General features: G+C 42.4%; 1 protein-coding gene across 5 annotated transcripts in view; it reads right to left on the minus strand.

Annotated features, from left to right (window-relative positions):
* PLCB4 (phospholipase C beta 4) overlaps window positions 1–17,975 on the minus strand; it is a 182,301-nt gene extending 164,326 nt beyond the window's left edge. For 4 of the 5 annotated variants that reach the window (XM_079298543.1, XM_079298538.1, XM_079298541.1 and 1 more), the window contains exon 1: window positions 17,824–17,975. The gene's annotated coding sequence lies outside the window, so the exon portion shown is untranslated. Of the gene's footprint in view, window positions 1–17,274; window positions 17,352–17,823 lie in introns of those variants that run through there. The other variant, XM_079298539.1, reaches the window with a different exon arrangement.
* Window positions 17,976–19,068: the final 1,093 nt, after the last annotated feature.

Genomic DNA, 19,068 nt, shown 5'->3' on the forward strand with positions numbered 1-19,068 from the left:
ACTTCATGCTGAAATAAACTCCCTGTTCAAAACACGTCTGTGCTGGGAAGACAAAGACATGACAAGGATATTTTCAAACATAGAAATTACTCTGTTAGTCTGCAAGGAGAGATGCACCTCAGACATTTTTGTTCTCTTGCAGATTGCGGTCAGATTTCAACAGGGTTACATCAGTGTCGGATCCAGCCCAGCTCCACTGGAATCAGGAGCATCCCACCATCCCTAATGCACATACCAGAAACAGAACCTGCTTCCCAACTGGTTTTAATCATCTACAGCTTTCTGGGCAGAATTGCCACTGGGCCCTGAAATTTCTCATGTTCCATGTAAACACATGAGTACAGTCTCATAAATTTAATGAAGAAAATCAGTTTCTTTTTAGTTATGCAAATACCAAAAATCGCTTTTCACCAGTTAAGTATTTCTTCAGAAGCTTGTTTGTGTCCAAAATCTCCAGTGGCCCTTTCAGCAAGACTGTAAATTCTTTGAGGGAAACACAGACACAGAGTGAAGTCTCACTCTCAGAAACAATGAGCAGTTTGTAACTCCCAGTAAGAGGACAACTGATGGAGGAATGGACAGTGGCTGCAGCCTCAGGTTTCCCCTTCATTCCAGAGCTGGGTGTAAAGGCTAAAATACAAAAACCCTACAATTTTCATTTTTCTCATGCCTGAAAGAATTTTTGTTTGTTTGTTTGGTTTTTGTTTGGGTTTTTTTGTTTTTTTGTTTTTTTGTTTTTTTTTTTGTTTAAAAAGTGAATAAGCTGGTCCTAAGTACCTTGATGCCTGGGGTCTTTTTGCAAAGGATCTTTGATTTGATGTTCCTTGCTTCTTGAACACCCACCCAGATTTCACAGGATTTCAGCTGCACCTGAACACCAAGGCAGGTGTAGAGGCATCAAATTCTGATGTGTCCAGTGTCCATTCTGGCCACAACACACATTTCTTCACTACTGTTCAATAAAGCACAACGTGTTTCTTCACTTGTCACCTGGCCTTTCTTGTCACCTTAAATACACCCCATGGGTTTCCCCTCTCTTCATGACTTAGCCTCCTACCAGAGCATGTACTTTTGCAAAAGTAAAAATAAAATCATAATAATCCTTCAAAAGGATGGATGACCTTCCTCAAGATTCTGGGCTTGTCAACAGATTTTTTTTTTCTTTTCTTTTTATTTTCAAGCAGAAAACAAGTTTTCATCTACAGGGATCCATCATTCAAGGCTCTTTTTCACCTGTCACTCTGAAATGAGTGAGAGAATGACCTGTCAGGAACACACTCCTGCAAGTCTATGACTTTCCCATTGATGGACACTTGGTTAAGATAATCACCTCCTTCAGCTACCCAGAGTATAACTTTAGAATTCCAATAAAGACCTTTTGCCTCATTCTAATTAGAAGCAAAGTACAAGTACCCAATTTAGAAAAGACCATTAGAGTCTTAATTTAAACATGACAATTTTAGTCTGTCAATATACTGAAATGATCATTACCTACCAAACCTTCACTCATTTTGTGCCAAAAAGAAACTTCAACCATAGCTCATTAGTTAATTTTAGACACACAACTGTTAACATTTTTCAGGCATGAATTGCCTGTATATCCCTAATCTGGATGTGTAGTTTCTAAAAAGGTCCTTTCTTTCTTTCTATTTTTTTTTTTTCAGGATCTAAGAGTAAGGAGAAAAAAAACCCAAAGCAACAGAAGAGGCAAACACACAAGGCAAAGGGAAAACCTGAAAAATTCCCTGTCATTCTTGCACTTGGGGGCAGGAAACCACACTGAGGGATGTGGTGTCAGCACTCTGCCTTCCACGGGCCAGGCTGTTCTGCAAGGGCCTCGCTGCCACATCGCTCACTCTGCTGGGAGGCTTCTGAGAAAGCCCAGCTCCTTCCTGGAGAGGAGCCTTGCCAGGGACATCAGTCTGTTGCTGCTGACACACTCCACACATAATTTGGTGGCTTCCTGCTCCAGGCATTACATAATTTGAGCCTCTGGCATATCTTTCTGGAACATTTTGTGTACTCACCCACAGGATCAGCAGCATCTTCAGCTACCAGATAGCTCTGCACCTTTTCTGCACTGATTCTGACCTGGATGGCACTGACTACAGGCACAGATGGCCCTTTATCCTAAGTAAATAAAAACTTGACAGTATGACTCCCAAAGCAGACAAAGGAAGCAGGTAACCACACAGCAAAACACAATTAACAGCCATAGGAATACCATGATGGAAATCACTTTCATAAACCACAGAATTGTACCAAGGGCTGCTGCATTCAGCTTCACTAAGCCAGAAATTATTAATCAAAGAGAGCTCACAGCATCCTACTACTACCACACACAACCCACTCTTAAATCCTAAATCTGCCTCCAGCCATGAAATCCTGAATCAAGAGTTCTTGACTCAGGATCAATGTGCATATAACTAAATTGAAAGATAAAATCACCCCCTGATGTTCACTGAGCAAGATTCAGGACACTGCCCTCCTGAAACAGGCAGATTATTTTCACAGAGATGTCAAGTACTTGGAGCCCAGAGATTCCATTTCATGAAAAGCATATCAATTGATAATAAAGTACACCCTCCAAAATAATGTGTACATAATATAATCTTTTAGACCATTTTCTACAGAAAATCAGTTATATTTATATGATAAACCCCACATAATTTAAGCCTAGCAATAAACAACAGCAGCACTTGTGCCATATAGAACACTTACTACAAACTCTTATCAGTATGCAAATGTAATAGCACCAAGAAACACAATCTGCAATTTGACTCAGAGTTTCAGTGTGTCTTGCATGTAATTATATATTATCTTACAGCTCCTGCAGGGAATTTTACCTATGGTTTAGGAAAGTTTTTTGGTTTTGTTTTTTACTTTTTGGAGGGGTGAGGGGAAGTTGTACTCAATTTTTAGTCATCTATAGTAATTCTCTGGAACCAAAATCATCATGCTGCAGTTTAAGAGGTTTTCAATCTATGAAATTACTCTCTGCTGATGAAAGCATTAACAATCCAAGACTTCATTTACAGCATTACAAAGAATCCAGGTCAATTATGGGTAAATGCTTTTACTCGGCTTGGGCCAATGAAATTAATTATTATCATAAAAACTTGCACTCCAACCAAGAGTAAAGTTTAAGGGTACCTCACCATAATTCAAAGAGAACAGAAAGGAAGGAGCAGGCCTAGACTCCAACATGGAAAGCAAGCAGCCAATGCAGCAGGTGACAGGATGGGAAGAGGATGGATACTCCTTTCAGGCCAGCAAGGCAGCAGCTGCTAGCACTTCATATCACTAAGATAAAATCTGATGTCTCCAGGGAAAGCTCAGCATCATCACATAAATCCTACGGCAGCTTAATCATTCTTTTTGGGATGTACTCTGTGTTCCAGAAACTGGGAGCCTGCTCCTTGCCAATCTCACTCTAAAATGTAGGCCAGCAGCTCTAACGTTGCATGTTGGGATATTTTTTATCCCAATCCTCCACAACTGCAAGAGAAAGGGATTAAGCAGCATTATTTTTTCCCCCTGTATATTTACTGAGATAATTACATACCATACTATAATACAAGATTATTTTGCACAGTGCAAAATAACACAGAATGGGCCCATCATTTTAGGGAAACCTCTTGGTCCCATCACTCCTGGGAAAGTGCATGGCTGATCACACTGGACATGTTCCTCCAGGAAAGTTGAACAGCAAACTCTTCCAAAAGTACAAATAAATACATTCAGCTCCTTCACACAATCCCCTTTTTTTGGCAATCATATTTTTAAAATTATATCATAAAACATTATCAACTACTAAAGCCATCTGTGTTTCTAGAGATGCTCCTTTCCATCCTTTATTTCCTTCCTCCTGAGTTGCACAGTAAAGAGTTTTTTTATTTACAACCACTTTCATGCCAGCAGATGTTACACCACACAAAACCACTTTGCTGCAAGTTCAAGAAGAAAGTGGTGGGAAGAAGTTTACATAACCAGACATCATCAACAAAAGCAAAAGAGCCTGGCAAACCACAGGCTGTAGTCATTTAATTCACACAAATCTCTCTTCCCCTTTCTCACTCTGCTTTCCAATTTTTTTTTAATTCCATAGGAGGATCTGACTGGCAGTCACTCCATAATGCATTGCAAGGTTTAAATGCCAGCAGCTTTTCTTGTCTTGACAAAATATACAGAGCTGAAATTTAATTACAACTGGCTCAAAATGCACTTTTGTTTTGCTTCTACCCACCTGGAACACATAGCCCGTTTAAAGTAAACATGTTTAGTCACTGGATAATATGAAGTATAAAAGAAAAGTTACACTGTAATAAACAGAGATACATTTCAAAACAATTTTGATTTCTTATCGCTGTACCTGGCTGCAACCAGCTAGCTGAAAGTGGCATTACTGTGATGGAAATAGCGTGGTATTTCAATGCAAGAAAGTAAACATATTCTCCCAGATACTAGCACAGGAATTGAAATCCACCCAAGAAAACCATTTGCATTATCGGTGTGCATTATTCTGCCCTAACGTTTTGACACTGAGTTTAAACATTAAGCTGGGAGTACAATGCCTCTTTTTCAAACTAATGCAATTTCTTGGGGCAAAATCTGATATGGTCAGCCAGATTTCCTGAGTGCTAGTTTCTCCTAAGGAGAAAAAAAAAAAAAAGAAAAAAAAAAAAGGAGACATCAGTTTAATTTGGATTTGTCCAGTAAACAGATCAAAGCATTGCAGTTCTGCAGAGGAGGTTTACAAAGCCTCATTGTGCAAACATCCTGGGCCTGATGCTGCCAGCTGCACTGAAGCAAATCTCATCTGATGGCAGCCAGTGCTGGCTTGTGCTACATTGTCCAATGCAAAAATTTACACTTTAAAGGGAAGTCAAAATCTTTGAAGTCCCACTTGATCAAAAATTATTAAAACATGCAGCTTGAATTTTTAGGCTGATCTTAACCACATGTAGTTGGAAATGTTTCACACTTCTATTCTGTTGCTTATATACCAAAAACTGTGTTCAGCTCTAGGCTCCTCCTATTCCAGTGCAATAAATTCTTTGGGTGAAGGAGCATTTTTAACAAATATGTACAACGCCTAAAAGAGAGATTCCAGAACCACTGTTAGATCACCGAGAGCTGCAAGACTGCAAAGTGTAAATAATTTTTAGCATAGCTGAAACATCTTTCTGGATCTATGCTCTGTAAGACTGCAGTTTCTGCCCAGCCCCTTCTATTTCTTTTCTCATCCAACTGTGCAGTTGAGCTTGTTCAGGGTTTGCTGTTTGGTGCTTTTCACAGAATACAAAGAGAGAGGGAGGAAACAGAAATGACATAACACATATAAATTAGTTTTCAAATGTTTAGTAGTAGGCCTAATATCTGCAGCTACTTTGATTATTTGCAAAAGAAAATTCTTTTTTATACATACATATAGTTTCCACTTGAGTGTCCCTTTAAGCCAGCCTTGCTGATTCAGACTATGTCCATATCATTGCCAAAGGAATTAATAGAAAAAGAAAAAGGTGCTCCTGAGTTATGTTCTGACTTAAAAGATTTACACAGGGAATCCTCAAACTTAGAAACACCACCAAGAAGCACATTGCCAGTTCTGCTGCAAGACTGCTGTCAATGTCCATATGCAAAACATGCTTGATAAATGTCCTATAACAGGCTGTGCTTCTAAAACTGAAACTTTGCTCTTTCTGGGTACAAATCAAAACTGGATCTGTTGCATAACAAAGGTATTAAAGATAATGGCCTCTAATACTGCATGGCATGTGAGTGTGAGCAGTGCAAGCAATGCCTTGCTCCATACATTAATCTGCCCCCCTGGGAGTTTGTCCTGGTGGAGCGTGTCCATGTCCCTGATTTGCTACATTTTGATTTCCAAGTCAAGGTCAAGAAGTAATTTATCAGGATCCCTGTTGCTAACACACATGGGCTACAGGCTTTGGGGAAGTCATCTAGCCATGCTAAAAATGGTCTCAACAACTGCAATATAAAGAGATGAAATAGTCTGAAAGCTGCTTTATACCCTTAGGTACTTCAGCACATTGAACTGAACAACATGGATGCCCTTTCTTTTTAACCTGCATGTATCACTCTTGTACATATATTCTAATTAAAAACACTGTATTGCAGTGTATTCTCTCGTCTGATGTATCAGCAAATCAGCATCAAGCAGGTTAAATAAAAAATAAAGACTGCATTAGAATAAATGCCATAAAATAAATAATGCAAGGATAGTCCCTGCCCCAGAAACCTTGCAATTTAGGCCATGAACAAAGAATCCTTAAGGGATCATACCAAACCTACCTCACATTCCTGAGCTGACATTTACATTGTGCTGTACTTCAGTTCATACTTTCAGGCTGGAATTATGCACTTGTTCTGATGTGCACTGCTGAAATCTGCTCTGGATCTTGTGGTGCACAAAACAGTGAGCCTTGATGCCAGGCATTATCATGACATTTAAGATAGATATTGAAAAATGCCTAATCAGAACACTGTGGGTGAGGGTGTGTGTTTTACTGTGTTTAACTCAAGTCCTGCTTTAGAACAAAGAAATTGAATTTTTGAAGTGTGACCAGCTGTGCCCATACCCAAAAGACAGGGGGAGAGGGAAAGGGGACTAGGTGGTGGAATTACCAAAACAATACCAAGCAACAAATAGCTTTCTGTCTGGGCCCCTCTCCTGTGCCACCAAGAGTTCAGGAATATCAGCATTCCTCCTACAGGATTAAAAGTACCCTAACAGCCACTCCTTGCTCTGCTGAAGCTAAAAATTAGTTTTGAAGTTAAATCTGTCTCAACATGGTCATCTAAAACTCCACCATCTTTAAAAATGAAAGCTTTCCACTTACAACTTAAGTCAACTTTGTGGATATACACTTTGCTTTGGAAGGGATAAACACAGTCCCCATTGGATGTGGAGACCACAGGGAACAAATAAAGTCCAGAAATTAAGTTCCCAAATTAACTATTTCACCTGCAAAAACTCCTGATTTAATCAATCTCCAGCTCTGAAGGGCTGGGTTTGTGCACTTGCAGTGTGCTATACTCAGGTCAGATTTTTCCCTCATACATGGCAAATTCCCCTGCCAAGTCTTGACACTATTTGGATTCTCATTACCTTTCTTCTGTCAGGTCAAATTTCAAGATTTAAAAAACAAAAAGGAAAAAACAAAAACACACTGGCAAAAAATAAAAGAGAAGCTATTATCTATCAGTTAGAAAAGCTTTTTTCCCATTATTTTCCCTTTGAAAGGGGAAAGGAATGAAGCATTAAGTGGACTAACACCATTTTGGCCTATGAATCATCCCTGATAAAACTGCAGATGCACAAACCCAGTCACAACAGTATCACAGTAAAAAAGAGCAGATAAATTTCAACAAGCATGCAAAAGGCCCCTTAGATGAGGCAGGAAGATTCTGAATTGAATTTTGAGATGCAAGGCTCAAATCAACGCAGGTTACTTGCCTGCAACACCCACGCTCTGTCAATAGACAGTGCTGAAAAGGAAGAGCCAAATCTTGTTAAAATTATGTTTCAGTCACTAAGAGAAGTGCTAATTACCAGCTGGACAGAAGACCACTGAGATAAGCAAAACATTCCCTGCCAAAGCCCTTTAGACAACATTTTTAAATTTCTAATACCCAAGATGTGATGATAGCAGAAGATGGGAGAGAAGAAGAGATGGAAGGAAGAAAAGGATTCATCCACTTCCAGTCATGTCTAAATATGACTTCTTTTAAATTATTTTAAATTAACTGAGAAGCATTATCTTTTCATCAATTTCTACAAAAAGAAAGGTAGCCAGAAATTTATTTGTCTAATTAATGTGATATTCACGTATACAGAAGCACTTTTTAATTTAAACTGTAAGGTGGCTTTCCACTAACTGAAGGATTTCAGGTAATGGTTTATGAAATCAAGAAATATCACCAGAAAAGTGGTTATAATTTAAATTACCAATTACTTTTTATGGAACAGATGCAGCTCACCTGAAAAAATATCATCAGTGAATTTTGGAATTTTTGCATATATAGTCTTACAGCTCCTAAAAAGAAAAGCAAAAAACAAAACCGACACGTTACTCTGATATTTACTTCCACAGATCTTTCAAATGATCCAGATGAAGCAACACCTTCAAGATCCATGTTTTGGTTAAAATTCCAAATTATTCATGAAGGTCATAATGAGCATTTCAATGCTGCTAAAGGTTCAGGCTGTTCTTTTAGATGTATCCCTTTATTGAGGGAATACAATTCCCTTGTAAGCAGGTGAGAGCTGGCCTGCTCTCCCAGGAAAGCAGTGGCAGGACAAGGGGACCTGGTCTCAGGCTGCCCCAGGGGAGGTTTAGACACAGCAAGGCTGATTGAACATTGCAATGGGATGCCCAGGGACGTGGTGAAGTCACCATCCCTGCAGGTGTTTAAAGCAAGCCTGGATGTGGCACTCAGTGCCATGGTGATGTTGCATCATAGATTGGATCCAATGATTTCAGAGATCTTTTCCAACTCAACTTTTCTGTGTAAGTTAAATAATTCAAAAACTACACCCACTAAAAGACTTGGAAAAAAAAAAAAAAAGCCTCATATCTTCTAGTATTATTGCCTCCTGTAAAGAAAACAATTGCACTTAAAACCAAAAATGAAAACACCCAGAAAACATTCTGACACTAAATTACAGTGGGATGAAGCCAATTCCTTAAAACCAAATCATCTAACTCTTAACACAGCCATGCAATTTCCTCTGCCATTTCTACCAGTGAGGATCAAAAACTGTTTTCCAGTTTTCAAAAGCCTGAAAGTATTGCCACATTGCTCAGCACCTGAATCATGGAAAACCACTCATGGAATCAATCATTTGATGATTCAAAATTACCTGAAAAACTACCTGTATGTTTTTCCACATAATTTCAGATCAATTCAATTGATGTTTTTAATGTGTCAGATATCTGAGAGCTGCACTTAGATCTTTGTTTTCACAATATTATTATTCAGTCTTTCTACTGTGAGGAGGGGAGGTGGTTGTTACAGATTAAAGTGAGCAGTGTCTTTTCAAGGGTAAATTAAAAATTAAAGCAGGATGAGATCAGGGAAGATTACCAGGCACTGTTTATTAACTGAGCCTAACTAAATCAAAGGTATATAAATCAGAGCATGCACTTCTTGGCAGATTGATTCAGTTTTGAAAACTGAAGTGCCACAGACTCCATTAAAAAAACCAAAAACACAGCAATAAAGCTCACTTTTTTTCAGAAATAATCTATTTCATGCCAATTCACAGCTGCTTCTGTAAAGTATTGCTTTCACCTCATGTGTTTTAAAATGCAAAATAAATACATGTGTTTGTATAGCAAAGAATTACAGCAAACATGTATTTCGATTTTTCCACATCTGAAAATGCAGTTAGGTTTTATATGGTTTTAGTTCATCACTAAAAGATGAAAGCTGTAAGAAACTAACACACAGAAATCCACACAAAACAAACAAAAAAAATCATTAAAAAGAAGAACAAATTTTTTTGTCTTAAAAAATAGAAAAAAAAAAAAAAAACAAAAAAAACAACAAAACCTAAAAAAATGTTGCCCAAAACCCTGAATAAATCAACTGCCAAAACCCAACAGGTCATCTTTTTTCTGAGACTACAAAAGATTTGTCACTGGAAATGAAGATGCAGCAGAGAATATTAAGTTTTTTTATATAGTTTAGACTACCAGATAATGGTTTAAGTAAGCTGTGATTCTTCTATCCACACAGGGACTACAAAACTTCATTAGTAAGAATTCTTCCAAATGAACTCAACCAGACCAGCAGAGCTGAAGATTTATCCCTTCCATACCCAGCAAACAGAAACTTGCAATAGGAACAGCACCCAGCATTTCTCCACAGTGATGATCACCCAATTCTCTAGAGATAAAAGCAAAATGCAGAGGATTGATCCTGCTGTTGCCTTTTCCTGTCCCTCCAAGCCTCTGTGCACCTTCAGTCCCTGCTGGATTTGTGTTCACCATTAGCAGGGAGGAGTGCCTTTGGGGGTTCTCTCTCCCAAGCACACAATCCATACATCCACCCTCCAAAGCACCCACACAGGTTACAGAGCCCACCGTGCCAACTCATTAACTCCCCCAGTTAAGTACCACGTGCTTCTTTCCAAGGTGTCATTCTTCATTAATTCCACAGGGAAAAGATGGTATTATGCCCTTAAAAGCAGTGCAAATACCTCTGTTATCTGATGCAAAGAATAATTTAAGACATTTTCTTGTATAAAGACACACAGATGAAATAGCACACCAACTATTTTTCTATGGCTCTTCTAGTTCAGCTCATGCTCTCATTAGGATATCTCAAAGGAGATCATTTTATCAACATCTGTTTACCAGGCTTGGCACATATGCCAATTCCAGCACTTTCTCAGCTTGTTAAGAAAAACAAACAAAAAAATTAAAAGCCTGCAGAGCCAAACATACACAATACTTTAGGACTCCTCCAAGTAGACAGGAGTCTGCTTGACAAAAGTAACATCATACCAATGATGTGTGAATGCAGAAAAGCAGCAACCTGTACAACTAAAAAAAAAAAACTTTGTCCAGTTTGTCCTCACCTGGGCCAAGGTCTTCTCAGAAGTTATTTATCTTCCTGGCCACCTGGTATAGTCACAGGTCATCAAAAAGCTACTCTGTATTTCACAGCCAAAACCGAGAGCATCAGCAAAAAGAACAGCCAGACTCTGCTACACACTGCCAGATTTGAAGGGCTTGGGGAAAAGGAAATGAATCTCTGTATCAGTTCAGTCGCAGCAGAGAGATTCCAGGACCTTCCCCTGGGCAAACGCAGATGCACACGGGGGCTGCTCCTGCCGGCCCTACCGAGCAGAGGCCACCAGGGTCCCCGAGCCCCAGCTGCTGTGCCTGGGGGAATGAGGCACCGGCAGCCCCGGGACACCGAGCCGCAGCTGAGCCTCCTCCCGCCCGGGCTGCCCTATTTGAGCCCTCTGTTGTTCTCGCAGGTCACATCGCTCCCCGCCCCTCCAAGCCCCCACCTTCTCCTCCAGCCCGGGGATTCTCCAATCAAAGCAGATAAGCGCATCATGTGAGGGATGGCAGACACGCTGAGGGGAATTTCCGAGAGCTCCAAGGCACCTGCAGCATCCACGGATACAGGAGATTTCCAGTGTGAGAACCACAAGCCAAGCAGGGGTGCCAAAGTATCCACGTTACCTGCAACTCACAGCTCCAGACTGCAGCAGCTCATTTGCAATCTGCTCTGATATACCTGCAACCACATTCCATCTTCCCTTGTCATTTAATGTATGACAACTATTCCTAAGCATATTTTGCCAGGGAAGCAGTACACAAATAACACAGGCTGAAAGACCAGAAAGCAATAATTACTCAGTCTATTCTTTGCTGATGTCAGACATGCAGTACAGCTCTCCAAATCCACCAGAGCACCCAATTAATCTGCACTAATCCTCAAGAACTATATCTGAAAAACAAGTAGTAAAATCAAATCATGCAACAGCCTCTGCCTGCCTTGCAGTCACCACACCGTGCTACCCAACCTCTCCTTTAACAGAGCTGTGCTTCCTTCTGATCTCTGAAAAAAAACCCACAGAGAATTCATCAGCCTCTCTCCCCGCCTTCTTCAGAAATGCTTTTCTTTCCATGATTGTGGTTCTTCACAGAAAAAAATTATACCAGTTCTGTTGGGTTCAACAGATCACATTAGCCTTGCCAAAGAAACCACTCCATGGCTTTATTTCCTACTTCCCAATAAGGCATTCATATTCCATTTCAACTCACACTTCACCGGGAAGGATTCTGTACTAATTATCCTAATCTGTGTATTTCAAAACTAACAGGCTCCCACTGCAGCTATCAATTCCTTTCCTCCCTCTGTTTCCTTTTAGCAGTAGCAGTCTGATGGCAGAGATGGAGCCAAGCACCCTGGATCCAGCACACAGCCTCGGCTGAGAGGAGAGTACAGAACATCCGTACGTACAGCAAGTACAGCACATGCAGCAGCATCAACAGTGGACATCCCCAAAGAAGAAAACCAAAAGGCAAATGTGAGAAACATGGCAATTTTAGGCAGGGGAAATGAATGTGTTCAAGGAGTAGAAGAATGGGAACATAAAAACTCGTTTTTGGAATGGTCTACAAGATGAAGGAGGAAAAAAATGCCACTTTGATACGAGACATTTTTTCATCCGACCTATCTCATTCAAGACCACAGCTTATATCTCACAGAATCCCTATTATTACTTGCTATTTTCCACATCATCAGTGTTCACAGGATCATGGACACTCTAGATCATTGGAATCCAAGAGATGCTCCTTATTAACCTTTCAAGTCCTTATTCTCTTTTGCCCCCTTTATTAGTCACTGACCTCCTGGCTGATTATTTCCAGTCTGCAGGAGTGTGTGTGTGCTCAGGATGAATGTGGAAATAGTTACAAAGGGAAATTTATCTGTAACTTCAAGAATAAAGAGCCTGCTCTTTAATACCTTTTTCATACCCATTTCCTCCTTGCTAAAGTGCACCCAAACATTTCTGAAGCTGAATATATACTCCCTCTTGGGTGACATATTGCTAGACCAACTGCAGACATAAATTCCTTTCATATAACTATTTGATAGCTCAATGACATTTGTAAATTTTTATCTTCATAATTTCAGATGGTGTTGCACATAAAAACAACAGAACACAAACACCAAGACTAGATTAAGAGTTTTCAAGTAAATGGTCTATTGGGACAACATCTGAGAAGGAGCAATATAGAGGACTTAATTTGAACAGTCCCTTTTAAATTGAGATTCTGTAATGTTAGACATCTGCTCAAGGTCTTCTAGGTTGCAAGGTTGACTCACAAGGGAAGTTAAAATTTGAGAGCTCCAAAGTCAACTGAACAGAACCAGTTTCTTTCAGAATCAAGAGAGCAAAGGCACGTCCTTACTTCAGCAACACCAATTTCAACCACTCTGCAAACAGACCTTACAATAGAGCACATTCCTAACAGCCTGTCTCACCTCATTTGCCTAAAGCTCCCAGTTGTGTTCCTGGGGAAAGAACAGGCTCTTATTCTGAGGAAAGATCAAACAAGGGACTCCTAGCTCTACAGGTGTACAGCCTCATGGTGGTACAATTACACATTCTGTATAAAATGGAAAGCAAAGCCCTAATTTTGGATGTATGAAAGCTCCAACCAACTTCTTAACCTGCACTTTGATCCCTGGCTATGGCATAAGGAAAGGTGAGAGACCCACTATGAGGAATTAGGAGCACTTATGGGTTATAGAATAGATTTTTTTATCAGGCAGCATGGAGCAATTGCATCAAGTCAGATTATGGATTCATCTACAAGGTGGTCATGAAACAGGGGAGGACAAGGGATGCTCCATGCTGTATCCATGCTCTGCCTGTCCCATGGCCAGCTACCAGCCACAGGTGGGACAGGATCACAACTGAGCTTAACAACACTGACTGGCAATGGAAAAGAACAGGAAACCACAAAGAAATCCAAGTAGCAGCCTCATCTGCCACAGAAACCTATGCAGTGCAAAAAGCAAGGGCCTTAAAAGCTGGATACCTTGTACTTCTCCCTTTTCATGAGCAGATATACCACATTAACCTAACCTTTCAGTGACACCAGCACTGCTCCCCAGGAACAGGCTCTCTCCCACAGGAGCACTGACTAGTGTTTCTTAGAACCCTAAAGGTGAAAGGAAACATTATAACATTCACATTTATCCAAAACTAGTAACAAGGGAAGGACACTATGACTTCATATTAAACCGGAAGGCTCTTCAGAGGAGAGGAAGATGAAGATTTTGTCTCATTCTCCTCCAAAAAAATCAAGCCTCTTCTGCTGGTGCACAGGTACAGCTTTAACAAATACTTCTTTCAGTGGCTGATACGTAGAATGACCTGGAAGGCAAACTGACAGAAGAAGCCACAGCACTTCACTACCTCGTACAAACTGATGCTGGTCTTCCAAAGGAGGGAGTGCAAGTACTGATTTTCCTCCAAGATCCCTGCAGGGAAGATATCAACAGCCCATCACCCAGAATTCTGCTGGAGAGGAATCTCCAAAGCCACAGCTGTGCTGCACCATCTAGTTCTGTGACTTGCAGAAGCCGCCTGGGAACGTCTTGCCCTGAAAATTGCAGATTCCCGGCATCAGAGCTCCAAGGACAGCGAGGGAAGGGCTGCTCTGGTGCTGTTTCCCATGTTGTGGCACCCTAGTCCAGGCACTCAGGTACATCAGCATGTCTTTCTGGAGCAAGGAATTTACTCCTAAGCCTAACAAATTCATTCCAGAATGGCTGGGAATCTGACTTTTTCCATGGTTTCACAAGCCTATTTAGCCACATTTACTAAACTTCCAGAAAGAACTACCACCATAAGAAGATAGCTGAGGAGTAACAAGATAGATTTTCACTAATTTAGTGTTCAAAGGGCATAACATAAGCAAAGCAGGATGGCTAGTACCAAAGCACAGAACCTTTGGTATTCATACCACTGATATCCTAACCTACCCTATCCTATATTGTAACCCTCTACAGGTCAACTCTTTGGAATACAAAGTCCAAAAATCACATTCTTTTTCTTCAGAAGCAAGAGGACCACAAAACCTGCTCCCAGGAAGTCCTGCTGAATAAAATTTATCTGAGCCTTTGATGCATGCACATTGGTAATTTTGATGTGGTGCTATGCATGAGTCTTTCATAAGAATAAGATGTCCTAAATAGTATAATCAAAAAAACTTTTGAAGAGTTAACAGGCTGCATCATAAACACCTCCACTATGTGCAACTTCTGCAGACATCAAAGAGTCTTCCCCAAACCAGATGCATTACATATCTTGCAAAATTAGTAAATGTACTCAAGCCATCAATTTTGCAATTTTTGAAGTAGCACAATGCATCTCTTTATTAGAGAATGGAACTAAGCCCAGGCTGCTGATTAGCCATCCTACAAATAATGCTTATGCAACCCTTCGTAATGATTTCCACTAACAACCAACCAGAGATTTTATGACTTGGAAAATTTCACTTCTAAACCAATTTACAACACTTCCCAAAATCTAATGGGACAGATGATTGAAACTACAGAGGAAACCAGCCTTCTCCGAAATCAATGAGGTACAATTTTCATAAGTAGTCTGTCTTAGGTAAGATGCCTGCATTAAGTTTTGGTTCTCATTTCTAAAATTCTCATAAGTACTCCTCTGTCCCTTCCTCCCTTTCCTCTAGAAAAGGGATTAATTCAATTTTAAGGAAAATATTAAAATATAAAGCAGTTTCAGACTTCAGTCTCTGGCAAATTACGAAGAGGAAGGAATGGCAATTGAGCTGTTAAAACCACCAAGGAAAGCAAACCACTGAACAATTCAAAAAAGCCCAAAATGCACAAAAAATGACAAAATATGAAACAGAAATACAAAATGAGTCATTTCGGTAAGCACAAAACTTATATCCCTACAAGTTCTCAGCACAGTATACCTAAGTCTGGTGAAAATTAAGCCATCAGTTCCTACACAGCTGTAAGAAATACTTGACAGGCTTCCAGCACAGCCCCAAGTTCACCATCACAGCCAGATATTACTGGAACAAATGCCCAAAGGCTGCAACAGAAATCAGCAGAGTATATCAAGCCCAAACAACTCGCCATTGTTTTTGAAAAGGTGAAAACAACACAATATTTTGTGTGAAATAAAACAAAGATGCATTTCCTCTGTCAGCAAAGGAAATTCAAATGACTTCTCTTTCCTGCCCCTTTTGGTCTTTCCTCCCCTTCAAGGCTCTGTCTCCTCTGCATTCTAAGAAAAAGCAGAGTGTAGGTTATGCATAAATCCATGACAGAAAGCACTATTTTAGAACAAAGCTCCTGTGCGTGGGTGCATGTCTTTAAAATAAAAGGCATTGTTACTCTACCAAGTGCATATCCACAGCCAGCAATCAAATCAGATCCTCACATTTTATTTTGACAGCCACGCAGTTATATTTTTCACCAGGGGTTTGACTTTCCTATCAATACCTGGTTTTTAGCACTATCATCAAGAGATGAATCAAAACTGACACGTGTAGGCACACTGGTACTAATGGTTGTGGAAGAGAATTCTCATCCTAGAGCTCTGTAATTTATTTTTAATTACTTCACAAAGTTATCAGTTGCAGGGAGGAATAAATCTGTTCTCAACTTGTATTTAAGAACTGTCTCTGTACAACTCAAAATTGCTCAGCTGTATGTAACAATAATTACTTTGTGGTACATGGCACTATCAGGTACCCTTGATCTTGTGAAAGCCTGCATGTGCTGTGGCCATAACATTTCCAGAAGTTGGAGAAATTAACCTGAAGTGAGTAGCATCAGCTTGCTAAGACTGCTCAGGTAAACTCCAGAAAACAACCCTGAACACAAACGTGTTATGAAAGAATCTGCTCCCCTGCAGCATCTGAAATGCAGTGCAAAGGACCCTCGTTAATACCAATTATTAAACTGGAAATTCCATGGTGCAACAACAAGCAAAGTTCGAGAAACACAAATATTATTTACGTATTAATAGAGGATGATGCACACTTCACTGGAGATTTATGCTGTGTAGGATTTTATACCATGTAGCCCCTACCATCCACTTTTCCTACAGATGTATCCCCATGGACACTTTAACATTATATAAACTCCCCTGGTGATAATGATTATTCTATAACTTTCTAAAACCATCCCCCTTTGAGAAACTATTACCTAACAAACACACATTAAATACCTCACAAGCGCATTAGATCCCTGGGTTTCTACTAGATGCCAGCATAAAAGACTATTTTTAATTTATTTTGAGGCATTAAAAAAAAAAAAAGTAGACAAGGCTGGATAACTGTAACTGGAAAGGATAAACAGGATTAAGTAACAGGTGTCCGACTGCACATAATTCAAAGTCGTGTATGGAATACAGAGCACAGCCTTGGAATGGCTATGGAATGGAAATGGAAACATTGCTTTTGCACCTTGCTTTGAAAATTACCACTAAGCGATTTAAAAACGTCTTGTAAATTACAACCACACAGACAGAGGCAACAGGAGCACTTGTATCCCCAGAGACCTTTGGATACATATAAAAGAAAACAAGCAATCTTCAAAGGTGAGCCTGCCTTCCTCCTAGGAAAAAAAAAAAAAAAAAAAAAAAAAAAAAAAAGGAAGAAAAAAAAAAAAAAAAGCCCCACTGCAAGAAAGTTATACTTAACTACACAGGAACATTTGTCACACAGCCCAGCACTGACAAAATCCGGATACACTCAGAAACTACAGCAGCGAGGATGAGGGGAAGACTCCACCGCCAGGCGCACACACGGAGGGACCCACGCACGGATCCACACCCGGAGCCCGACATGGAGCACACGGACACGCGTGAGGGCGGCACGCAGACATCCGTGTGTGTGCACAGCCCCGCATGTGTGCCACACACGGGCGGCGATGGCAAACAGGCACACCTATGCGTGACAGACCCGTGTGTGACAGACCCGCACGCGGGACAGACCCACAGGGGTGTGAGGGACCCACAGGCTGACATGCCCTCACAGGTGACAGCCCCACACGTTCGTGGCAGCCCCACATGTCCGGCAGCCCCACACAGCGTTTGTGGCAGCCCCACACGCTCGCGCCCGTCCCTCGCGGCCGGGGGAGCCCAAGGTTACGGCCCGGCGCGGGGGGGCCCGGGCAGCGCCGCTCCCCAGCAAGGGCGCGAAGCCGCGGACAGAGCCGCGGCCGCCCCCCGTCCCTCCCAGCCTCAATGGTGGCCGCTCCCGCCGCCCTTACCTCAGGCGCCGAGGCTGCTTCCTCCTCCTTCTCCTCCTCCTCCTCCTCACGCTGTGCCAGTGTCTGTGTGTGTGTCCGTGTGTGTGTGCGACCCGCCCGCCCCACAGCGGCGGCGGCTCCTCCTTCCCCCCTCCCTTCCCTTCCCCTCCCTCCTCCCCCGCCGCCGCGCCCGCCTCAACCCCCGCAGCGCCGAGAGACGCGGCAGGGACGGGGGAAACCCCAGGGCGGCCGCCGCCTGTGCAGGGCGGGCCGGGCCGGCCGGGCCGGGCCGCAGCCGCCGGCTCCCCCCGCCGCCGCGCAGGGCTGCGGGCAGCGCATGGCAAGTGGGCGGCGGGGCCGCGGGCGCGGAGCTCCGCCCGCACGGCCCCGGGCGCGGACGCTCCGCGGCGCTGCCCGGCGCCCGCAGGTACCGCACACGTGCCCCCGGAGGATGCCCGCGCCGGCGCGCCTCTGCCGGCTGCGCGCGTTGGAAAAGGGCGAGGAGGAAATCCCCCTTCCCCCGTGTGCTCCTGCCAGGCCTGCTGCTCTCCACGCAGCCGGCGGGGGAAAGGGGGTGTTGCGGAGGCCGCTGGAGGGTTCCCAAAGAAAGTCTCGCAGTTTTCGTCTCAAAATTACGGTTGGACTGCTTGAGGTTTATTCGGAGTGAGCCTTGAAGGAGCTCAGCGCACAGGCGGCACGGGCGCTCCGCAGAGCGGGATTCCCTCTCCCGATGTGCCCTTCCACAGCTCATGGCTGTCTACAAACCACTGCCATGGACTGTCCTTGTGCCCTCCCTCTGCTCCCACGTTTCTGCCACCATGTGCCCGGCCGCAGCTTTCCCCGTCCCCTCACGATTTCATGAGAAATGTTTTCCCCCGCGCCAAGATAGAAACGCGCGACGCCCACAAAACCAAACAAAGTGCTGAGCTTTACAGGCAGGGCAGGTTCCCGATCCCTGTTCACCTGCAGCCCACCCGCTTGGACTTTGCTAGTCAAGTGTGGAGTTTGGACGTGTGGGACGGCTCCCAGAAGTGCTTTCGGGAGAGGCAGCAAGCCACAGATAAGTTGTCGAGGTTGAGTTGAGGAAACAGTGGAGGAAAGTCTGAAATAGTTTTGCTACGCACAAAAAGGGCGTAGCATTGCCATTAACTGCTCGAGCCAGTAATGCAGTAGCCAAAATCTCAGGCTGTATTATCCTATAACACCAACTACACCAATAAAACTGGACTGAGAGCCCCCATCCCGACACCAGTACTAGGTGCCTTC

Source organism: Erithacus rubecula (genome assembly GCF_903797595.1).
Source record: "Erithacus rubecula genome assembly, chromosome: 2".
Lineage (NCBI taxonomy): Eukaryota > Metazoa > Chordata > Aves > Passeriformes > Muscicapidae > Erithacus > Erithacus rubecula.